Below are 26,724 nucleotides of genomic sequence, written 5' to 3'. Positions count from 1 at the left end.
ACTGTTATACACCATATCAACAACAGAGAGGACAAAAAACTACATGATCATCTCAGTAGATGCAGAGAAAGTATTTGATAAAATTTAACCCCTTTTTGCAATAAAAGTTCTTATCACAGTGGGAATAGAGGGAGCATATCTCAACATTATGAAAGCTATTAATGACAAACATATAGCCAGCAAAATACTCAGTGGTGAAAAACTGAAACCCTTCCCACAAAAACCTGAGACAAGTCAAGGTTGCCCATTCTCACAATTTCAATTCAATATAGTCTTGGAAGTCCTAGCCACAATGATCAGGCAAGAAAAAGAAGTAAAATTTCAGACTGTAAAAGAAGAGGTAAAATTGTCACGATATGCAGACATGACACTATATATAGAAAAGTGTAAAATCTTCACAAAAATTTGCTTAGGCTGAAAAGGGAACTGGGCAAGGTACCCATAGTAATGTACAAAAACCAATTGCATTTCTTTACACTAACATTGAATCAACAGGAAAACAAAGTATAGAAGCAACCGCTTCTATAACTGCACCCAAAACTATAAAATGCTTAAGAATAAATCTGATCAAAGAGGTGAATGGCTTATACATGGAGAACAAGAAAACATTGAGGAAATCAAAAAAGATTTGAAGAATTGGAAAGATATCCAATGATCTTGTAATGGAAGAAACAATATTGATAAAATGGCCATACTGCCCAAGGCAATCCACAGACTAAATGTGATTTCCTATCAAATTATGCAAAATATTTCTTTTTAGGACTGAAACAAATGATCCCAAGATATACATAGATTCATAAAAGATACATAATTCCCAAAGCAATATTAAAGAAAAAGAAAGAGTCTGGAGGAATAAACCACCATGACTCCATAAACTATTGCATGGTTAGAATAATCAAAATGACATGATATTGGTACAGATACAGGCATGTTGACCAATGGAACAGAATAGAGGGCCTAGGAATAAATCTACAGGCCTATGTTCTATTAATCTTTGACAGAGTAGCCAGGAATATGACAGAGAAAAGAGGATCTCTTCACCAACTGGTGTTGGGAAAACTAGATAGCAGCATGCAGAGCAATGGAGTAGAACTCTCATTCACTCCATACACAAGAATAAACTGAAAATGGCTTGAAGATTTAAATGTAAGGCAAGACAAAATAAATCTCCTAGAAGAAAACATACACAAAACTCTTTGAGGTAAATCTCATCAATGATCCCCTAGAACTGACTACCCAGGTAATGGATGTAAGAGCAAAATTAATAAATGGGACCTAATTAAACTTAAAAGCTTTTGCAGAGAAAGGGAACCATAAACAAAGCAAAATGACAAACTACATGATTAAAGAAAATATTTAGAAGTGATGCAACTAACAAAGTCTTAATTTCTAAAATATAAATACTTCATAAAACCTAAAAAAAAAGAAACCCAATCTGAAAATGGGCAGAAGCCCTAAACAAGCAATTCTCAAATAGAGACATAGAAATGCCACATAGCAATATGAAAAAAAATAATTTCTCACTATCATTATCAGAGAAGGGCAATTCAAAATTATAATGAAGTATCACCTCACAATAGTCTCAATGGCCATCATTCAAAGTCTACAGACAATAAATGCTGGGGAAGCTGTGGAGAAAGGGAACCCTCCTACACTGTGGGAAGGAATGTAGTTTGGTGCAGTCATTGTGGAATACAGGATGGGTATTCCTCAAAAGAATAAAAATTGACAATATACATTCCAGCAATCCCACTTCTGGGTATATATCAAAGGGAACAGTAATTCAAAAAGACACCTGCACCCTGATGTTCTTAGCACTGCTGTATACAACAGCCATGACATGGAAGCAAGGTAATTTTCCAAAAACAGATGAGAGTATTCAGAAGTTATGTCGTATTTACACAGTGGAATAATATTTTGCAATAAAAAATGATAAAACAATGACATTTGCAGCAAATTGATGTCCCCATAAAGTGTCATTCTAATTGAAGTTAGCCAGAAAGAGAAAGAAAAATAATACATGACAAGACATATGTGGAGCCTTAAAAAAATTTTGGATTTCATCTTCAAAACTGAAACACACTCGCAGATAAGCTAAACAATTTCATGATTACTGCGGAAAGGGGCTGTGAGAGGATATATTTGGGAGCTGTAGATTTATAAATGTTATCCATTATATATAAAAATAGATTTTTTCAAAATTTCTCTTCTATGACACAGGGCAGTAAGTTAAGTATCGTGAAGTAATCTTTAATAGGCACAAAAATATATGCGTTTACGGGGACACTGTGCTCTACACTACAGATTGACACATTGTAAATGGCAGTCCTTCAAAGATAAATAAATTATTATGTAAACAAATAAATAAACAAATAAATAAATTAATACTAAATGAATAAATAAAATTTAATAATAAAAGAAATAAAAAGATTCACACTACTTAACTTTACACATGAAGAATTTAGGATAAAACAGAAAGAATAAACAAGAAAATTGAATGAATGAGATTAAGGCAAATAATAAGAGAAACAATTGAAAAGATGAAAATTTTATACCTAAGTCTGTTTCTTTTTAACAAAAAGTGGACAAAGGTTTAGGTTTGCTAAGAAAATTAAGACTCAAATAAAATTAGAAATAAAAGAGAAAATATTACCACTGATGTTGTAGAGATGCATAGCATCATAAGAAATTACCACTAGCCAATGATTTTAATGACCAAGAACTAATGACAAGTTCCCAGAAACATGTGTCATCCAATACAGAATGAAGAAGAAATTATAAAGTGAAATAGAACAAAAGTGTGTATGATTAAATCAGTAATCCAAACATCCCAAATCAGAAAAAATTTACAAGATGACTTTACTGGTGAATTCTGTCATATATTTGTAGACAATTTTTCACCAATTCTTCCCCAAATCTTCCAAGAACTTGAAGGGGGTGAAAGACTCCAAACTTGTTTTATGATGCCAGCATTATTTGCATAACAATGCTAGAAAAGACATTATATACAAAATATAGCATATTATCCCTGATGAATATATGTGCCAAAATACTCAACAAAACACAAGCAAAATGAATTAAAAAACACATTTGATGTATCATACACTTACATGAGTAAAGGGATTTATCCCTGGGTTTAAGGATACTTCAAAATATTCAAATCAATAAAGGTGACATGCCACACTAATAGAATGAGAAATAAAACTCACATAATCATCTCAATAGGTGCAGAAAGGACATTGTATATAATGCAACATCCTTTTAAGATACTCCCAACAAATTAAATTAACCCTGTCAGTGGCACGATATCATATACACACAAACACTGTGTGGAGAGAAGCGAAGTAGTTATCTGTCTATTGATTCATAGAAAAAGGGTTTATATAAGACATGCACAATGCCTCACATATCATCTAAGTTATAACAATGTTAATAATCTTAAGCTCTTTACGTCCCCATGCTTCTGCAGTAAGCACAGGATGTTAAATGATAAAGGAAGGTTTTAAAGGTCATCACGGAACTTCATTAAGTAGGCCATCTCTTCTCCAGCCGGCTGTGCCTGTCTTATGTTGTCCTCCTCTAAGGATCTTACCGAGAATAGGCTATCCATCCATCCATAGTGGAAACATTGAGTAGGCCATTTCTTCTCCAGCCTGGATATGTGACATTCCTCACAGCTTGTTTATCAGTTCAGCCCATGGGCTTATACTCTAGAGCCTTTAGACAGAGGCCTGCAAACCTAACATCCCTTGACAGACAAATGGATGAAGAAAATTTGATGTATATATGCAATGGAATCAATACTTTGCATTCCTATCAGCAGTGTCCACGGTGTTCCTTTTTCTCCACAATCTCACCAACATCTATTTCTTTTCTTTTTAATGAGCCTTCTGACAAATGTGAGGTTTTGCCTCATTTTTGGGTTATGACTTTCCTAATAATTTATAACTCTGAATATATTTTCATGTGTCATTAAGCCAACTGCATGTATTCCACAGAAAATTGATTCAGATCTATCTATTCAGTTCCTATGGACAATTTTTTCAATTGGATTGCTTGGGGTTTTTTATTGTTGTGGCGTATGAGTTTACCATATATATTGGATATTAACACTTGATTGGAAAATATCACTTGCAAATATATTCTCCCATTGTGTTGGCTGACTTTTCATTTTATTGATCATTTCTTCTGCAGTGTAAATCTGTTTAAACTGATGTAATCATCTTTTGTTAATTTCTTCTGCTTCCCTTGACAGATGAGAGATATGAAAAATCAAATTAAGTCAAGTGTACTTCTTATGTTTTACCCTTGGATTCTTTGTTTTCAGGTTTTATGTTTTATATGCCCAGGAGTGGGATTGCCGGGTGATATGATAGATCTATTTTAATTATTTAAAGAACTTCCGTACTGTTTCCAAAGTGTTTGCACAAATTTTCATTCCCACCAACAGCGTTGGAGAGTCCCTTTTTCTATGCAACCTCGACAGTCTTTATTATTTGTAGACATTTGGGTGACAGCCCTTCTCACTAGTGTGAAGAAAAACATTATTTAATTTTTGTCTAGTCTTTGTATAATGATTAGCAATGTGTGCATGTTTTTATATTCCTGTTTGTCATCGGTGTGTCTTCTTTTGGGAATTGTTTTCTGCTCGTTTTCTGGCTGAGTTGTTTGTAGATTTTTGAAATGGAGTTGAATGAATGATATGTGTATTTTAGAAATTAGCCTCTTATTGATTGAATTGTTTCCTAATGTTTTCTCCCATTTGGAAGTTCATCTTTTCATTCAGTATATTTTGCTGTGTACAAGCTTTTAAATTTAATTAGGACCTATTTGATTATTTTGCTTTTACTGTTTTCAGCTTTGGAGAGTGACATAAGAAACTTTCATGACATTTTATCTCTTTTTTTGCCTATGTTAATTTCCAGGAGTTTCATTGTCTCATGTATTAGATTCAGATATTTAAAATATTTTGATTTTATTTTTGTACAGTGTGAGGGAGTGTTCTAATTCCATTGATTTACATGTAGCTGTCTAGTTTTCTCAACATAACTTGCTGAAGACTGTGTTTTAGGCATTGTATGTTTTTGTTTCCTTTGTCATAGTTTAGTTGACCATAGGTGTGATGTTTTATTTCTGCATCTGTGTTATATTCCAGTGATATACATTGTTTTTTTCCAGTATTGTGCTGTTTTAATTACTGTATTTTTGTAATAAAATCTGGGATCTGGGAGGGGTGTGGGTTATGCATCCATCTTTGATCTTTTTCCTCATTGTTCCTTTTGCAGTTCTGGTTCTTTTGCAGTTCATTATAAATCTTTGGACTTTTTTTGTTTCTGTGGAAAATATCATGTATTTTGATATGAATCACTTTATATTTGTAGACATCTTTTGTAGTATATATATTTTAACAATATAATTCCTCTAAACTAAGACCTTGAGATTTCTTTCCATTTCTTTGCATCATCTTCAAATTTGTTTTTCAGTTTCCTATTGAATTTATTATCTTGGTTTTTCCATATGTTTTTCATTTTTTGATTTGATTTCATATGGATTTTTTAAAATTATGAAATATTTCATTTTTAGTTTAAAGAAATGTGATAGTTTTTGTACATTAATCATGAATCATGGAAGTTTGCTAAATGTCTTTATAGTTTTAGTTGTTCTGGTGTGGAGAATTTTTAGCGTTCTCTATATAGACTATTGTGTCATCTAAAATAATAACAGTTTTACTTCATTCAATCCAACTTGAATAAATTTTCTTCTACTACGATTGCTGTTTCTCGGACATCCCATACTGTGTTTAATAGAAATGGTGAGAATGGGCATCCTTGTTTTATTCCTTAATTTGGCTTTCAGTTTTTCACTTTTGCATATTATGTTGTCTGTGGGTCTGCAATTAATGACTTCAGTTATGTTGAGAGTTATTTCCTGTATACTACTTTGGTAAGAGGTTTCTGTTGTTGTTGTTGTTGTTGTTGCTATTGTGCTGTATTAATTAATAAATATTGAATTTTGTGAAATAATTTTTATGGATTTATTGGGATGATCAAGTCATTTTCTTTTTCTTCTCTTAATATGGTGTATCAAACTGATTGATTTGTGTATGTTGAACCTCTCTTTTGATTCTGCAATGAATCCAAGTTGATCATGGTGTATGATTCATTTTATGTATTGCTGGATTTAGTTTACTAATAATATTTTGTAGAATTTTTGCATCTAAATCAATCAAATATATTAGCTTGAAGTTCTCTTTGCATGTACTTTGTTGGCTTTTCTATCAGGATGATGAAATCTTCATAAAATTAATTTGGGAGTTTCCCACATCTTTAATATTTTTCAATACTTTGAAGAGTATAAGTTCTGCTTTGTATTTTTGAACAGTTCTCCACGGGAGCTGTTTAAATCTGCACTAGTGTTTAACAATTTTTTTTAATTGCAGATTCTATCTTTCATCTAGTAATCAGTTTGTTCAAATTGTTTGTTTCTCCTTATCTCTGTCTCTTTCTAGACATTTGTCTATTTCTTCTAAGTTGTCCAGTTTTTCGGCTTGTAATTGTTGACAAAATGTTCCCTTTTTTGTATATCTGAGGTAACAATTGTTATTTCTCTTCTTTTATTTCTTACTTTATTTCTTTGGAGCATCTCTCTTTTCTTCATGATGCACATGGCTAGAGGTTTTTTGATTTTGTTTATTTTAAAAAGAAACCTTAAAACAAAATCTTTGGTTTTATTACTCTTTTGTATTTTTTTTCTCTCTAATTTATATTTACACCTGTAATATTTAAGATTATGTTTTTTAACTTTTTTATTGATTTAGAGTCATTTTACAAAGTTGTCTCAAATTCCAGCGTTGAGCACAATTTTGCAGTTACAATGAACATATATACACTTGTAGTCCCATTTTTCCTCTGTGGGCTGCCGTAAGATCTTTTATATATTTCCCTGTGCTATAAAGTACAATCCTGTTAACTATTCTACAATTTTGACCTCCCAGTCTATCTCTTTCCACCCCCAGCCCCATGGCAACCAAACTTTGTATTCTATGTCTGCGAGTTTATTTAGTTTTGTATTTCTGTTTTGTTTTGTTTTGTTTTGTTTTGTTTTTAGATTCCACTGAAGAGCCATCTCATATGGTATTTTTCTTTCTCTATCTGGCTTACTTCACTTAGACTGATTTTCTCCAGGAGCATCCAGGTTGCTGAAAATGGCATTATGTAATAGGTTTATATGGTTATCTAGTGTTCCATTGTATAAATATACCGCCTCTTCTTTATCCAGTCAACAGTCGATGGACATTTAGGTTTTTTCCATGTCCTGGCTATTGTAAATAGTGATGGCTATGAACATTGGGGTGCAGGTGTCATCCTGAATTAGGGTTCCTTCTGTATTTATGCCCTGGGGCGGGATTCCTGAGTCATACGGTCAGTATATTCCTAGGCTTTTGAGGAATCTCCATCCTGTTTTCCACAGTGGCTACACCAAACTGCATTGCCACCAGCAGTGAAGGACTGTACCCTTTTCTCCAAAGACTTTCCAGAATTTGTCATTTGTGTATTTTTGAATGATGACCATTCTGACTGTTATGAGGTGATACCCACTGTAGTTTTGATTTGCATTTCTCTGAAAATCAGTGATATTGAGCATTTTCTGATGTGCCTTTTGATCATTTTTATGTCTTCCTTGGAGAATTGCTTATTTAGGTCTCCTGCCCATTTTTCCATTGGGTGGTTTATTTTTTCTTGTTCAGTTGGATGAGCTGCTTATATACTCTGGAGATCAAGCATTTTTTGGTTTCATATTCAAATTTTTTCCCATTCCGTAGGTTGTTTTTTTGTTTCACTTCTGGTTTCTTTACTGTACAGAAGCTTGTAAGTTTCATTAGGTCTCATTTGTTTTTTCTTGATTTTATTTCTTCTATGAGAAAATTTTTGAGACTTATGTCAGATAATATTTTGCCTATATTTTCCTCTAGGAGGTTTATTTTATCTTGACTTATGGTTAAGCCTTTGTACCATTCTGAGTTTATTTTTGGGTATGGTGTTCTAGCTTCATTGGGATTGTTCTAGTTTCATTGATTTTCATGCTGCTCTCCAGTTTTCCCAACACCAGTTGCTGAAGGGACTGTCTCTATTCCATTGTATTTTCTTGCCTCTTTGTTCGAAGATTAATTTACCAAAAGTTTGTGGGTTATTTTCTGGGTTCTCTATTCTGTTCCATTGGCCTATATGTCTGTTTTCCTTCCAATACATTGCTGTCATTTTGACTGTAGCTCTATAGTATTATCTGAATCATTAGCATAAATAATGCCACTGATTTTTGAACCTTAGTCTTGTAACCTGCTACCTTGCTGAATTCTTCTATCAGCTGTAGAAGTTTTTGTCTGGATCTCGCAGGGTTTCCTATATATAGTGACATACTATCTGCATATAGTGAGACTTTTTCCTCTTCCTTTCCAATTTTCATCCCTTTTATTTCTCTCTCTTGTTTGGTTGCTGTGGCTAGGACTTCCAAGTTTATATAGAGTTGGAATGGTGATAGTGTGCATCCTTGTCTTGTCCCAGATTTTAGTGGGAAGATTTTAACTTTCTCACCATTGAGTACTATGCTAGCTGTAGGTTTGTTATCTATAGCTTTCATGATGCTGAGATATGTTCCCTCTATGCCCACTTTGGTGAGTTTTTATCATACGTTGGTGTTGAATATTATAAAATGCTTTTCCTGAGAAGATTATGTGGTTTTGGTCCTTCCTCTTGTTGATGTGCTGTATTACATGGATTGATTTGCATATGTTGAACCATCCCTGTGTCCCTGTCATAATCCCCACTTGGTCATGATGCATAATCTTTTTTCTGTGTTGTTGGATTCTCTTTGCTACTGTTTTGATGAGGATTTTGGCGTCTGTGTTCATCAGTGATATTGGCCTATAATCCTCTTTTTTAGTAGTGCCTTCTGATTGTGGTCTCAGGGTGATTTTGACTTCATAGAATGGCTTTGGGAGTATTCCTTCCTTTTCAATCTTCTGGAGGAGTTTGAAAAGGAATGGTATGAGCTCTTCTTTGTATGTTTGGTAGAATTCCACAATGAAGCCGTCCGGTCCTCGACTATTATTTGTAGGGAGGTTTTATATTGCTATTTTGATTTCATTTCTAGTGCTCTGCTTGTTCAAGGGGTCAGTTTCTTCTTCATTCATTCTTGGTGGACAGTATTTTTCCAGAAACTTGCTCATCTCCTGTAGGTTATCCAGTTTGTTTCCACATACTTTTCATAATATTTTCGTATGATATTCTGTGTTTCTTCTTTATTTGTTGTAATTTCTCCATTCTCCTTTTTATTTTGCTAATTTGTGCTCTCTCTCTTTTCTTCTTTTTGAGTTTTGCCAGAGGTTTGTCGATTTTACTTACTTTTTCAGAAAACCAGCTTTTGGATTGGTTGAATTTTTTCCTATAGTCTTTTAAATCTCTATTTTATTTATTTCCTCACCAATATTTGTGATTTCCTTCCTTCTGCTGCCCTTCAGGTTTTTTTTTTCCTTCTTTTTCTAGTTCATTCTGCTGGTGGGTTAAATTGTTTATTTGTGATTCTTCTTCTTTTTTGAATAAGGCCTATATCACTCTAAACACCCATCTCAGCACTGCTTTTGCTCTGTCCCATAAATTTTCTGTGGTTTTGCTTTCATTTTCTTTTGTCTCAAGGTACTTTTTCATTGCAGCTTTGATTTCTTCATTGACCCATTTGTTTTTTAATAACATATTGTTTAATCTCCATGTCTTCCTTTGTTCTCCTTTGTTTCTCTGTTGTTGATTTCTAGCTTCATGTCATTGTGGTCAGTAAAGATGCTTGAGGTAGTTTCTATATTCTTAAAATTGCTGAGGTTTCCTTTGTGCCCAACTATATCATGAATCCTGGAAAATATCCCATGTGCACTTGAGAAGAATGTATGTACTATTTTGTGGGGGCTGCAATGCTCTGAAAATATCCACCAAGTTTAATATTTCTATTGTATTATTTCAGTTCTCTTTTGCCTAATATATTTTCTGTTTCGGTGATCTGTACAGTGATGTTAATGCAGTGTTGAAATCTCCAGATGTGATTAGAATCCCATTGCTATCCCCCTTTATATCTGTTAGTAATTATTTTATGTGCTTAGGTGCTCATCTATTTGGTGCATATGTATTAATGAGTGTGCTATCCTCATCTTGTATCACTCTTTCAATCATTACAAAATGTCCTTCTTTATATTTCTTTATGGTGTTTGTTTTAAAGAATATTTTCTCTGAAATCAGTACTGCAACCCCTGCTTTTTTGGCTTTTCCGTTTGAATGGAATACACTTTTCCATCCTTTCACTCTCAATTTATATGTGTCCTTATCTCTGAAGTGGGTCTCTTGTATGCAGCATATTTAAGGTTCTTGCTTTATTATCCAACCTGCCACTCTATGACTTTGACTGGAGCATTTAGCCCTCTAACATTTAAAATAATTGATGATATGCTTGTGTTTATTGCCAATTTGACCTTATTTTGCAGTTGATTTGGTATTTCCTCTTTGTTCCTTTCATCTTCCTTTTATGGTTTGGTCATTTTCCTCTGTATTATCATGAATTTTATTTAGTTTTAGTGACACCCTGATAAGTTTTTTTCTTCTTGTTACCCTTTTTATAAGTCTTTTAGAGAACTACTATAACTGCTTTTATTAAACTGATAGTAACATGGTCTCAAACCCATCCTGCCGAGAACAAAAAATTTTAAAACGAAAGACCAAAAAAAAATTCTCCCTTTTCCTGCCTCCCCCTAACATTCTCAATGATTTGGATGTCTTATTTTAAAATTTTGTGTGTGTTTTATTTGTAATTCATGAGTTACCACGTTTCCAGCTATGAGTTTCACATTTCTGAAGCATTTTGCTGCTTTTTTATTTAGAGTAGACCTTTCAATATTTCTTCTAGCATGGGTCTAGTGTTGCTAAACTCTTGTATTTTTTTTTGTCTGTGAAAATCTTTATGTCTCCTTCTACCAAAAAGGGCAGCCCTGCTGGTTAAAGTATCCTAGTGTATATCAGTTTTTTCATTCAGGACTTTGTATATATCTTTCCAGTCCCTTCAGGCCTGTAGTATTGTTGTAGTGAAATCAGGTGTGAACCTTAAGGGAATTCCTTTGTAACTCAATGTATACTTTCTCTTGCTTCCTTTTGGATTATTTCTTTATACTTGACTATGACCATCTTAATTATATGTCTTGGTGTGGCTGTATTTGGATTCTTCCTGTTTGAAACACTCTGAGCTTCCTGTAGTTGGATATCTGATTCCTTTTTTATGTTTGGGAAGTTCTCAGTCATCATTTCTTCAAACAACTTTGCAATTCCCTTTGATCTATCCTCCCCTTCTGGGACTTCTATCATGCCAAGATTGACATGCTTTATATTATCCCATAGGTCTCTTATGATTTTTTCATTTGTTTCCCATTGTTTCTCTTCTAGCTCTTCTGATTGGATGTTTTGTACTGTCCTGTCTTCTAAGTCACTAAGTAGTTCCTCTGCATTGTCTTGTCAGCTTTGTGACGCCTTTAGTTAATTCCTCATCTCAGTCAAAGGGTTTACCTATTTTACTCGACTCTTCTTTATAGCTTCCATTTCATTTTTAACATATTTTATATCTCTAAACCCTATCTTTTATTTACTTCAATAATTTGATCTCTCCTTTTTTGAAATCATGATGTTGTAGGCTATCAATCCTATTTCACTGTTCATTCTTTCAGGGGATTTCTCTTGTTCTTTTAATTGCAACTTGTTTCTCTGCTTATTCATCTTGCTCCTACCTCTCTGGCACTGTGGTTTATGGAGTATCAGTTATCTACTGTGGTCCTAAAAGTGTTTATCAACCTAATTCCTATGTAGTAATACAACTAAGAAAAGACAAAATTGAGAGAGAGAGATAAAGAATTTTAAAGAAGGGAGAAATAAAGATTTGAAGACATTGTATAATAAATAATATGAAAGCAAGTTGAAGCACAATTTTGAAAAATAATAATAATAAAAATATTTTTATAAATTTCAAAGGGATTAAAATGGGGGTATTTATATCTGCAGAAAAATTAAAAATTAAGAGGGTAATAGAAAATGGAACAGGTGAAAACAGATTAAAACAAGGGGGTGTTCAGTGTCCTCCTGGATATTGTGTACTTTTAATGTGAACTCTTTCTCTATTCATCCTGTTTTGGAAGCTCAACTTGCTTTTTCCATTGGCCCTCCATTGGAGCCCGCCTCTGTGCTGCTCCCAGGGCCTGTCAGCAAGCAGATCTCTCCTACTCCCAACACTTGTTCCCAAGCAGCTCTCTTTACTGTGGACTGGCTTGTCACTGCCCTACCCGATGTTACAGTCAGATGTTTCAGACTGACCAGGCAGGATTAGGCATCAAGACCTCTCACAGCCACGTGGTCAGGGGCTGCATTCCATCCCAAAAGGTGGGGGTCCAACAGCCCCTCAGGTTGCCAGTCTCTCCACTGCTCTTTACCACTCTATGCTCCGCCTCAGGTTTGCACACCGGATTGGGCTCAGGGTAGACTAAGGAACATCCCTGTCACTGTTTGCACCAGAACCCAGCTTCTTGTTTATCTTGGTAGAGCACATTCTCTGTGGAAATAGGACGGAAGTATCCTATCTGCCTTATGCTGTAGACAAGTCCCCGTCATGCTCTTGAGGCTACTAAGTCCTTAGGAGTGGATGCAGGTTTTACCCCCACTGCCACCTGTGTGCAAAGCTCCAGAGGGTATGGTGGCTGTGTCTGAGCCCCAGCTCTCTTCACCTAGAAAATTCTGTGGGTTTTCAGAGATGGGGAATGCACCTTTCCCCTCCCAGGGCATGTCTGCCCTGTTGTTTTATGGAAGGCCTAGGTTTTTCTGCCCTGTGGGCCCATAGCAATGGCACACAGACCCCTCCATTCCCCTGGGCTGCCTCAGTGCAGCCATCCCCATCTTCCACCTTGCTCGTGAAGCATGGCCCTGCCCTCAGCTGATAGGATGCATATTGGTCTGGGTGTCACAAGGATCCTCTGTGCCTGTTTAACTTGGTTCTGTCAATCAACTTATACTCTGTAGAGATCCAATCCTTGGAGGCTTCCTCTCCGTCCTGCCGAACCCCCAGTTGGAGAAGGGAGACCCAGTGAATAAGCATCAGTCCTTCTTAGCTGCTCCCTCCCTGTGGGAACTGTCCCAATCTGTTTTGCCTTTTCTTCTTTCTTTCTTCCTTTTCTCTTACCAGATATTTTGCATCTTTATCTTTTGAAGACGAAAATGTTCCATTAGAGTTCTGCAAGTTCTCTGGTTAATTGAGTGGGTCTGTGGATGAGTCTTGGTGCATTTGTGAGAAAGGGTGAGCTACAAGCATCCTTCTCCTCCACGATCTTGGCATCCCACCCCAAAATTTCTCACTTTATGGTGGAAGATAAACACAGCCAGGAAATAGATACAAAAGATATTTCATGGAAATGACAAGAAAGTGCAGATTGCAATGCTCAAATCATACAAAATACATTTTAAAATAAGGGTCACAATGAAAGGTAAATATAAGAATACATAAAGAAATAAGAGATCAACATTAAAAAAGAGTATTACACTCATTAAATTATATATGGATCCAAAAGTGTAGATCATATGTATAAAAAGATATATTAGTAAACATGAAGTAATTAATTCAGTATAAAACAATAATAGTAGATGAATTTAACACCTCACTATTCTGATGGCCAGATCACCCAGAAAGAATATCTTTAAGGAAACAGAGGTCTTAATAACATATTAGATCATTTGAGCCTAAATGAGTTATTGGACACTGCATCAGAAAAGAAGAACACATAAGCTTCTCAAGTGTGCACAGGATGTTTTCTAAGGAATTAACCACATACTATGTCATGAAAAGAGCCTCAGGAACTTTAAGCAAATATAGTTTACAGCAAGTATTTTTCCATACAAAAAAAGTATGAAACTATGCATCAACTCTAGAAAGAAGAACATGAAAAGCACCAACATGAGATTAAACCACATCCTTTAAAAAAATAAAATAAAACAAGGTCAATGATGAAATCAAAGAGGTAATAAAGTCATACCTCGGAACAAATTACAGTGAAAACACAGCTTCATAAAAGGTATAGGATGCAGCAAAAGCAAATCTAAGTGGGAAGTTTAGAACAATTCAGGCCTTCTACAAGGAAAAAGAAAAACCTGACACAAAGGACCAAGCTTACCTCCAAAAATAACTACAAATAAGAACAAACAAAACCCAAAGGCAGTAGAATGAGAAATCTTTAATGATTAGGTTCAAAATAAATAAAAAATTAAAAAATAAATTAAATGTCATAAAATCAACAGCTTTAATTTTTCTTAAAAATATTAACAAACTGATAAGCATTTAGCCAGGCTTATCAAGAAATACAGAGTGGACACAAACAAAATAAGAAATGAAACAGTTGAAATAACATCTGATATTACAGAAATGCAAACAAAGATTATGAAAGCACTCTGAGCAGTTACGTGACAAACAACTGGACCTTAAAGAAATGGACAAATTTCTTGAAACGTACAGCTTGCCAACACTGAATAAAGAGAAAATAATAAACTTGAAAGAGCAATCAGTATAAGTTAAATAATATCTATAATTTTAAAAACACCCCTTGAAAAAAATGCCTGGATGCATTCACTAAAACCTCTTTCCTCCCAACTATTTCAAAAAATGATGGAGGAAGGAAAATTCCTTCAGTTATTCTATGAAGCCACCAATACCATGAAAACAAAACCAGTCACAGACACTACAAAAAAAATGAAAATGTAAAGCAAATATCCTTGATGAATATATATTAAAAAATCCTCAACAGAACATCAACAAATTAATCCAGGAATACATAGAAAGGATTATACACAAGGATCAGTTCGATTCCTTCCAGGGTCACAAAGATGGTTCAACATACATAAGTCAATCAGCATGACAAAAATTTAATATGGAAGGACAAAATTCACAGGAACATGTCAATACACACAGAAAAATCATTAGACAAAATTTGACATACATTCATGATCAGAACTCTCCTGAATGTGATTACATTGGGAATATCTCTCAACATACTAAAGGCCATTTCTTAACAATTTATAATACCCAGGGGAAAGGCTGAATGTCTTCTGGGTAAATTCAGGAACAACACAAGTATTTCTACTCTCAGGACTTCTGTTCCAGAGTAAAAGAAGAAAGGAAAGGAAAGAAAAAGAAGTAAAAGAAATGCCAAATGGAAAGAAAGAGGCAAAATTGTCACCAGTACTGATGACATAACAATCTACACAGAGTCCTAAGTGCTCCACAGAGACTATTATGAACAATAATTTCAGCAACAAAGCAGGGTACAAGATTAATGTAAAGTAGTCTCTTGCATTTCTACACATTAATCATGAGATACCATAAAATGGCCATTGAAAGCAATACTATTTAAAATCCCATCCCACCAAACATCTTGGAATAAATGTAACCACATATATGAAAGACCTACACACTGAAAATTAAAAAAAAATTGACAAAGAAATTAAAAATGACTCAAAGAAATGAAAAGATGCCTTGTGCTCTTGGATTGAAGGAGTTAATATTGCTAACATGGCCGTACTACACAAAGAAACCTATAGATTTATGGCAACTCCTGTTACAAAGCTGTAGTATTTCACACAGAACCAGAAAATAAATAACTCTACGATTTACATGAAACCATTAAAAATTGCCAAAGTTGTCTTTAGAAAAAACAACAACTCTGGAGGTATAAACCTGCCGGATTCCTTAGTATATTATAAGCCTACAGTAATAAAAACAGCATGGCATTGGCACAGAGATATAATCAATAAAAACAGATAGAGAGCCTAGAAATAATTCCACACACCTATGAGTAATGAACCAATGATAAAAGAGGCAAGAGTACACAATGGAGAAAAGACAGTCTCGTCAATGAATGGTGTTGGGAAAGCTGGACATCTACATGTAAAACAGTGATATTAGAGCATTCCCAGACATCATATACAAAAATAAACTCCAAGTTTATTAAGGACCTAAATGTAAGACCTGATACTATAAAACTGCCAGAATGTTATATAGGTGATACTCAATTCGATATATATCATAGGAACACTTTCTTATATCAGTCTCCTAAGGCAAAAGAAATAAAAGCAAAAATAAGCAAGTGAGACATAAACAAACTTGAAAACTTCTGCACAGCTAAGGGCACTATCAATGAAATGAATTCATTGCCTGTGTAATTGGAGAACATATTTGCAAACAATGCAAGTGACCAGGGGTTAATAGATGTAGGTTAATAGATGTAATATGGATTTAAGTTACCCAAATCAATGTGAAAAAAAAACCCAATCAAAAAATGAGCAGAGTACCTTAGTTAATATTTTTCCAAAGAAAACATACAGATGAGTAATAGGCAAGTGATAAAAATGCACAACAATAATAATTATTGGTAATTGCAGTTCAAAACCACAATGAGGTATCATTTCACACTGGTCAAATGGCTATTATCAAAAAGTCTTCAAATAGAAAGTGTTGGAGACGATGTGGAGGAAACAAATCTCTTGTATACTTTGGTAGGAATATAAATTGGTACAACTTCTATGGAAAACAGTATTCAGATTTTTTAAAAAGTTAAAATAGAACTACCATATGAAACAGTAATACCTCTCCTAGGAGAAATCTCGGGAAAAACATTAAATTGAGAAGAACCAATGTTCACAACAGCACTGTTTATAATATGCAAGGCACGGAAGCAATCCAAGAGTCCACTGTTGAATATGGACTTAAGAATATGTGATGTTTCTATAAATATGCAATGGAATATTACTCAGCCATGAAAAAGTATAACACATTGCTATTTCAGCATCATAAATGGGCTTAGTAAATATTGTGCTTAGTGAAGTAACTTAGACAAAGACAAAAGTAAATAATATAATTTATATGTGGAATCTATATAATAACAAATATCTGGGTACATCTATTTATAGATATCTATTGATAGATGACAGATCAATAGATACATAGAAAGATACATAGATACATGATAGATAGATAGATAGATAGATAGATAGATAGATAGATAGATAGATAGATAGATAATAGATGACAGATCGATAGATAGATTGATTGAGATATGGTATAGAGATAGAGAGATTAGATAGACAAGACTGAAGCAGACTGAAAGATATGGAAAAAATTTATGTTTACCAAAGGGGAAGGGAAACAGTATTTAATGGTAGGCATTGACAGATTTAAAGAAGTATACATTAAGGAGATAAGCAACAAGAATAATCTCTATAGATCAGGGAATTATACACAATAACATATAATAATTGTATGTTACAATTATTGTAATAAATTATAATGCAATATAATCTACAATGTGGTTGGAATCACTATGCCATACATATGAAACAAGACAATATAGTACATCTACCATATGTCAATTAAAAATAAAACATCTCGTGTATAATTTAGTCCTTTTTCCACTGATAGCATCTTCCTTTAATATTGTTTTATTTTCACTCTTTTCCTTTTATGAATACTGACTCAAATTATTTCTTTAACTTTTGTGAACATCATACCAGATTGATGTATCTACATTTATTGCAAATGATTTCCTATTTTCCTCTCTTTAATCCATATAGAATAGTAGCGTTTAAAAACATACCCAAAGAAACAGTTGCAACTTTCTTGTGGTCTCTACTTAGTATTTTGTTCAATGTTTTGCGTATTTTTGCCATTTTATTCTTTTTAGGAGAGCTCTTTTCTGCACCTCTTGTAAGGTGTCTCGGTTTTGTTTTATATCTCATTCAGGTTTTGTTTGTCTGGTAAAGTTTTTATTTTCACTTTACACCTAAGTGATAACTGTGCAAAGTAGAGATTTCTTTTTTTTCTCTGTGATTTATCATAACATTTTGTGTATATTTCCCTGTGCTATACAGTGTAATCTTGTTTATCTATTCTACAATTTTGAAATCCAAGTCTATCCCTTCCCACCCTCTACCTCCCCCCGGTAACCACAAGTCTGTATTCTCCGTCCATGAGTCTATTTCTGTCCTGTATTTATGCTTTGTTTTTGTTTGTTTGTTTGTTTTTGTTTTTTGATTCCACATATGAGCGATCTCATATGGTATTTTTCTTTCTCTTTCTGGCTTACTTCACTTAGAATGACATTCTCTAGGAGCATCCATGTTGCTGCAAATGGCATTATGTTGTCGGTTTTTATGGCTGAGTAGTATTCCATTGTATAATTATACCACATCTTCTTTTTCCAGTCACCTGTTGATGGACATTTAGGTGTTTCCATGTTTTGGCTATTGTAAATAGTGCTGCTATGAACATTGGGGTGCAGGTGTCATCCTGAAATAGAATTCTTTCTGGGTACAAGCCCAGGAGTGGGATTCCTGGGTCATATGGTAAGTCTATTCCTAGTCTTTTGAGGAATCTCCACACTGTTTCCCATAGTGGCTGCACCAAACTGCATTCCCACCAGCAGTGTAGGAGTGTTCCCCTTTCTCCACAGCCTCTCCAGCATTTGTCACTTTTGGATTTTTGAATGATGGCCATTCTGACTGGTGTGAGGTGATACCTCATTGTAGTTTTGATTTGCATTTCTCTGATAATTAGTGATATTGAACATTTTTTATGTGCTTTTTGATCATTTGTATGTCTTCCTAGGAGAGTTGCTTGTTTAGGTCTTCTGCCCATTTTTCGATTGGGTTGTTTATTTTTTTTTTATTGAGTCATATGTGCTGCTTATATATTTTGGAGATCAAGCCTTTGTCAGTTTCACTTGCAAAAATTTTCTCCCATTCCGTAAGTTTTCTTCTTGTTTTATTTCTGGTTTCCTTTGCTCTGCAGAAGCTTGTAAGTTTCATTAGGTCCCATTTGTTTATTCTTGCTTTTATTTTTCTAGGAGAAAATTTTTGAAATGTATGTCAGATAATGTTTTGCCTATGTTTTCCTCTAGGAGGTTTATTGTATCTTGTCTTATGTTTAAGTCTTTAATCCATTTTAAGTTGATTTTTTTATATGGTGTAATGGTGTGTTCTAGCTTCATTGTTTTACATGCTGCTGTCCAGTTTTCCCAACACCATTTGCTGAAGAGATTGTCTTTATTCCATTGTATATTCTTGCCTACTTTGTCAAAGATGAGTTGACCAAAAGTTTGTGGGTTCATTTCTGGGCTCTCTATTCTGTTCCATTGGTCTATATGTCTGTTTTGGTACCAATACCATGCTGTCTTGATGACTGTAGCTCTGTAGAATTGTCTGAAGACTGGGAGAGTTATTCCTCCAGCCTCTTTCTTTCTCTTCAATAATGCTTTAGCAATTCTAGGTCTTTGATGGTTCCATATAAATTTTATTACGATTTGTTCTAGTTCTGTGAAATATGTCCTGGGTAATTGGATAGGGATTGCATTAAATATGTAGATTGCCTTGGGCAGTGTGACCATTTTAACAATATTGATTCTTCCAATCCAGGAGCATGGAATATCTTTCCATTTTTTAAAGTCTTCTTTAATTTCCTTCATCAATGGTTTATAGTTTTCTGTGTATAATAATTTCGCCTCCTTGGTTAGATTTATTCCCAGATATTTTATTACTTTGGGTGCTATTTTAAAGGGGATTGTTTCTTTACTTTCTTTTTCTGTTGATTTATCGTTAGTGTAAAGAAAGGCAACTGATTTTTGAACATTAATTTTGTAACCTGCTACCTTGCTGAATTCTTCGATCAGCTCTAGTAGCTTTTTTGTGGACCTTTTAGGATTTTCTATATATAGTAACATGTTGTCAGCATATAATGACACTTTTACCTCTTCTCTTCCAATTTGGATCCCTTTTATTTCTTTCTCTTGACTGATTGCTGTGGCTAGGACTTCCAGGATTATATTGAATACGAGTGGTGATAGTGGGCATTCTTGTCTTGTCCTAGATTTTAGTGGGAAGCTTTTGAGTTTTTCACCGTTGAGAACTATGCTGGCTATAGATTTGTCATATATAGCTTTTATTATGTTGAGATATGTTCCCTCTATACCCACTTTGGCGAGAGTTTTTATCATAAATGGGTGTTGAATTTTATAAAATGCTTTTTCTGCATCGATTGAGATGATCATGTGGTTTTTGTCCTTTCTCTTGTTGATGTGACGTATTACATTGATTGATTTCCGTATGTTGAACCAGCCTTGTGTCCCAGTGATGAACCCCACTTGATCATGATGAATAATCTTTTTTATGTGTTGTTGGATTCTATTTGCTAAAATTTTGGTGAGGATTTTGGCCTCTATATTCATCAGTGATATTGGCCTATAATTCTCTTTTTTTGTAGTGTCTTTGCCTGGTTTTGGTATCAGGGTGATGGTGGCTTCATAGAATGAGTTTGGGAGTATTCCCTCCTTTTCAATCGTCTGGAAGAGTTTGAGAAGGACTGATATGAGTTCTTCTTTGTATGTTTTGTAGAATTCCCCGGTGAAGCCATCCGGTCCTGAACTTTTATTTATAGGGAGGTTTTTAATTGCTATTTCTATTTCCTTTCTAGTGATCGGATTTTTCAAGTGTTCAGTTTCTTCTTGATTCAGTTTTGGTGGACAGTATATTTCCAGAAACTTGTCCATCTCCTCTAGGTTATCCAGTTTGGTTCCATATAGTTTTTCATAATATTCTCGTATGATATTCTGTATTCCTATTTTGTTTGTTGCAATTTCTCCATTTTCCTTTCTTAGTTTGCTAATTTGTGCTCTCTCTTTTTTCTTCTTTGTGAGTTTGGCCAGAGGTTTGTTGATTTTATTTACTTTTTCAAAAAACCAGCTTTTGGTTTGGTTGATTTTTTCTATGGTCTTGTTAATCTCTATTGTATTTAATTCCTCTCTGATCTTTATTATTTCCTTCCTTCTGCTGCTTTTTGGGGCTTTTTGTTCTTTTTCTAATTGATTCAAGAGGTGTGTTAACTTGTTTATTTGAATTGTTCTTCTTTTTTGAGGAAGGCCTGTATCGCTATAAACTTCCCCCTTAGCACTGCCTTTGCTGTGTCCCATAGGTTTTGAGTGGTTTTGCTTTCATTATCATTTGTCTCAACGTATTTTTTAATTTCAGCTTTGATTTCCTCATTGATCAATTGTTTTTTCAATAACATATTGTTTAATCTCCATGCTTTTCTTTTTTTCTCCTTTGTTTCTCTGTTGTTGATTTCCAGTTTCATGGCATTGTGGTCAGTAAAGATGCTTGAGATAATTTCTATCTTCTTAAATTTGTTGAGATTTCTTTTGTGTCTAAGTACAAGAGCGATCCTGGAAAATGTTCCATGTGCACTTGAAAAGAATGTATATTCTATTTTTGGGGGGTGTAAATCTCTGAAAATATCCACCAAATGTAGTTTTTCTATTGTAGTGTTTAATTTCTCTGTTGCCTTGTTTATTTTCTGTCTGGAAGAGCTGTCTAGTGAGGTTAATGCAGTGTTAAAATCTCCAACTATGATTGTATTCCCATCAATATCCCCCTTTATCTCTGTTAGTAATTCTTGTATGTACTTAGGTGCTCCTATATTGAATGCATATATATTAATGAGTGTAATATCTTCATCTTGTATCACTCCTTTAATCATTATAAAATGTCCTTCTTTATCTTTCTTTATGGCCTTTGTTTTAAAGTCTATTTTGTCTGAAATCAGTACTGCAACACCTGCTTTTTTGGCTTTTCCATTTGCATGGAATATCCTTTTCCATCCTTTCACTCTCAATCTATATGTGTCCTTCACCCTAAAGTGGGTCTCTTTTATACAGCATATTGAAGGTTCTTGCTTTATTATCCACTCTGCCACTCTATGTCTTTTGATGGGAGCATTTAGTCCATTGACATTTACAGTAATTAATGATAGATATGTGTTTATTGCCATTTTGAACTTATCTTTGCAGTTGAATTGGTATATCCTCTTTGTTCCTTTCTTCTTCCTTTTGTGGTTTGGTAATTTTCCTTTGTATTATCATGGATTTATTTAATTTTTGTGACTCCCTTGTAAATTTTTGACTTGTGGTTACACTTTTTTGTAAATCTATTAACCTATACCCGTTTTTATTAAACTGATAATAACATGATCTCAAACCCATCCTACTGTTAAAAAAATTTAAAAAAGAAAGAAAAAAATTGTATATTTCCCTGCCTCCCTCTCCCACTTTCAGTGATTTGTATGTCTTCTTTTATAATTTCGTGTTTTCTTTATTTGGAATTCATGAGTTATCACCTTTCCAGTTGTACGTTTCTCATTTCTGTAGCATCCTGCTGCTTTTCTATTTAGAATAGCCCTTTCAATATTTCTTTTAGCATGGGTTTAGTGTTGCTAAACTCCTGCAGCTTTTTTTTGTCTTTGAAACTCTTTATTTCTCCTTCTCTCCTAAAGGATAGCCTTGCTGGATAAAGTATCGTAGGCTGCATCTTTTTTTCATTCAGGGCTTTGTATATATCTTGCCACTCCCTTCTGGCCTGTAGTGTTTGTGTAGAGAAATCAGCTGAGAGCCTTATGGGGGTTCCCTTGTAATTCACTCTTTTCTTTTCTCTTGCTGCCTTTAGAATCATTTCTTTATCCTTGACTCTGGCCATCTTCATTATGATATGTCTTGGTATGGGTCTATTTGGGTTCTTCCTGTTTGGGACCCTCTGAGCTTCCTGTACTTGTATATCTGATTCCTTCTTTAAGTTTGGTAAGTTTTCAGTCATGATTTCTTCAAAAACCTTTTCAATCCCCTTTGATCCTTCTTCCCCTTCTGGGACCCCTATTATGCAAAGATTGGGGCACTTTATATTATCCCATAGGTCCCTTATGCTATTATCATTATTTTTTATTTGCTTATCTTGTAGTTCTTCTGAATGGGTGCTTTCTGTTGCCCTGTCTTCTAGATCACTAATTCGTTCCTCTGCATTAACTAGTCGGCTTTGTACAGCTATTAGATCATTCCTCATCTCTGTCAATGAGTTTACCCATTCTACTTGGCTCTTCTTTATAGCTTCAATTTCATTTTTGACATATTTTATATCTCTAAACACTATCTCTTTTAATTCCTTCAGCAATTTGATCACTCCTTTTTTGAAATCTTGATCTAGTAGGCTATCGATGTCTATTTCATTGATCTTTCTTTCAGGGGATTCCTCTTGTTCTTTTAATTGGGAAAGGATTCTCTGCTTCTTCATCTTGCTCATACCTCTTTGGCACTGTGGTTTATGGAGTATCAGTTGTCTATTTTGGATCTTAAGGATTTTATCTATCTAATGCCTATTTAGGAATAGAACGTAGAAAAAAACACAAAGAAAAAAAGAGAGAGAGAGAAAGATTTTTAAAAGAAGGGAGAAAGAGGGTTTGAAAACAGTGTATAATGAATAATAGAAGAGCGAGTTGAAGCAGAGTATTAATCAGGTTGAGACGTCCTTTTTTAAACCTTTAAAAAAAGGGGGGGCGGGGAGATGAATAGATGTATTTGAAACCTGTTTCTAGTCAATAACAGGACATCAAAACCCAAGAGAAATAGAAATGAATTAAGAAGTAAAAATTAAGAGAGTAATTGAAAATATAACAGGTAAAAGCAGATTTAAAAAACAAAACAAAACAAAAAAAAAGGGGGTTGTCGGTGTTCTCCTGGAGTCTGTGTGCTTTTAATGTGAAGTCCTTCTGTCTTCGTCCTGTTTTGGAAGCTCAGTTTGTTTTCATAGGCCCTCCGTTGGCGCCCTCTTCTGTGCTGCTCCCAGCACCTGTGGGCAAGCAGATTTCGCCTACTCCTAACACGGGGTCAGATGCAGCTCTCCTCTGCTGCGGGCGGGCGGGTCACTGCCCCTCCGGATGCCGCAGTCAGATGTTGCAGACTGGCCAGTCAGGAGGGCGGGTCGTGCCCTCTCCCAGCACCTCGGTCAGGGGTTGTGTTCCTGCCCGAAAGGCGGGGGGCCGCTCGGTGAGAGATTTCTTATTTCAGTATTTTGAAAATGTCATTTTATTTACACTTGGCATATGTTTTCTGCTCAGAAAACTGCTGATAGCCTAATGGGGGTTCCTTTGTAGATTATCATAACCTTTTTTGGCTGCATTTAAAATTTTACTCTGTCATTGACTTGCCAATTTGCATATCACATATATTGAAGGAGGTCTCTTTGTCTTAAAGTTATTGGTGTTTTCTTGGCTCACACACTTGTATATCAGTTCCTTACCCAGGTTTGCGAATTTATCAACTATTACTTCTTAAAATAAACCATCAGCTGCCATCTAAGTTTCTTCTCCATCCAGAATTTCACTCTAATGTGCACTTCTTGAAGAAATCTGATGGCTATTATAGAATTTCCTCACTTTTCAATATCTTGTATCTCTGCCATCTCCTTTCATTTCCAGTTTTGTATTGGGGAGTTTGCTAATCTCTCTTTCACAAAGACAGTCTTCTTCCAATGCTTTCTGTTGCATTCTTCATCTCATTTACTAAGTTCATCTGGTCCTCCAATAATGTTTGGTTATTTTATAGTTTCAATCTCTTAGGTAATATATACCTTATCATCATTTATTTTAATCCAGAGCTGAGTAAACTGCTTTCTGGGTTTTGTTTTTTGTATTGAGTTTCTGTATGATATGTCTCTGGATCCCCTATTAGTTATATGGCAATATTCCATAACTTTAAGTTTGTTGCAGTGTTGAAATTGTGTGTGTGCGTCTGTTTCGATTTCTGTGCGTGTGTATCTGTGTGTGTGTGTGCGTTATAATGTTACTGTGATTGGTCATGGTTTTAGTAAATTTTTGCTCTGATGACACTAAATAACAGATTGGGAGTTGGATTCTTTCCTGTTGTTATCTGGTAGTTTGTAATATTGCACAATTTTTGGTTTTACTTACCTGATCTACCTCTGATAATATTTCAAAATGGCACTTTTCAGTCGCTACTTTTTGGATAAAACATGTGCTTTCATTGTAACTTCTTAGAATTCTATGGAGGTTAATGCAACTGTTGTCCCTGGGACAGCAAACCCTTCCTTTTATTTGATATCCCTTGAGACTCAGTGTACACAATGAAGAAAGGTGTAAACACAGGTGGGTAGTTGGATTCAGGCAAGTGCCTTTGCCATATCCAGTGTTGCAAGGTACCTTTTCTCCACCACTTTGAATGGGGAGTAGGGACAGTGTCATGAATGTCTGAGTGTCTGAAGGATGGAATTTCTGTCTCCATTGTGGCTCCCTCCTAGTTACCTGTGACCATGTGTACTGGTGAACTTGGAGGCTAAAACTGTGTGAATCACTGAGACCCTGTATCTACTGGGTACTCTGAATCTGTGGGCTCAGATACCCTAGTCAGTGGGCTTTGGACGCAGGCAACAACCCTGCTCTTCCCTCAGTTCAGCCACCTTTATGTGTTTTAGCCCACCAAACTTCAGCTGTACACATGCGTTCTGGAGTATTGTTTTGTGTTGTAGTTATTTTTGTTGAGATGTGATCGTTTCACTGATTGTTGATTTAAGGGGAGAGACAGAAATAAATTTAATTTATATCACTTTTTCAAAAGTATATGCTTCTTCATTTAAAAGCTTAAATTCTACTATGGAAATTTTAAGAACAGTAAAGAAAGTGAACAAATCACCTCCCTTAATATCAGAGTTCTACACAATATTTTGTTTTTCCTGGGGTCTTTTCTTCAATGCTTTTCCCACATACATGCACATTTTACTATAGTATATGACTATAATCTCTTTAAAGTCATTTAATATATTAAAATATATTTCTATGCTGTAAATACAGCCCTGTTGCTTCTCTAATTTATAACTAGTAGCTTGCACATTTCTGTCTTCTCCATCCTTCTTCCCTGTCCCCACATGATACCACTACTTGGTACACTACACATATATATGTGATTCTGTTTCTATTTTTTATGATTATTTCTCTTATATCTTTAGTTTCCTCATGTAAATGATAACGTAGAGTGTTTTTCTCCGTATGACTTATTTTCCTATGTGTAACACTGTCTGGGTCCAGTCTCATTGCTCTGAAAGGCAGAATTTTATTTTTTGATATGACAATGACTAAGTATTTATTATGTTATCTATATTTCACATCTACTTCAGCCAATCATCCGTTGAATGGCATTTGAGTTGTGCATCTATCCTCGGCTATTATAAATGATGTTGTTAAGAATATTGAGGTTAATATATCCTTTAAATTTAATGTTTTCATTTTTTTCAGATTTGTACCAAAACTTGAATAGTTGCAAGAAATAATGTTTCTATTACAAATTTTCTGGGCACTCTCCATACATTTTTTAAAGTGGATGTATCAATTTATATTTCCACCAAAATTGTACCTGGGTTCCCTCTTATCGACTTTCTTATTAATGTTTGTCATTTGAAGAATTTTTTTAATAACCATTTTGGTTGCTGTGAGATTATATTTCATCCTGGTTTTGATTTACAATTTCCTAATGAGTAACAACGTTACGTTTCTATTTATGTGCATGAAAATCATCCACATGTGTGTTTTTGAAAATTTTCCATGAAGATCCTTAAACTATTTTTAACTTGTGGCCTTTGTTTTTAAATATTGAGTCTGATATGCTACATATTGAAGCTTTCATTTGCTCTGCAAAAGGTTTTGCACTTCACACTTATACAAGAAGTGGAATCTCAATAACACATAGTACATCTATTGCTTCCTCAGTAAACTAAAAATTGTTATTTT

Source organism: Vicugna pacos, unplaced genomic scaffold, assembly GCF_048564905.1.
Source record: "Vicugna pacos unplaced genomic scaffold, VicPac4 scaffold_20, whole genome shotgun sequence".
Classification (NCBI taxonomy): domain Eukaryota; kingdom Metazoa; phylum Chordata; class Mammalia; order Artiodactyla; family Camelidae; genus Vicugna; species Vicugna pacos.
Note: the sequence above shows the minus strand (reverse complement) of the source record.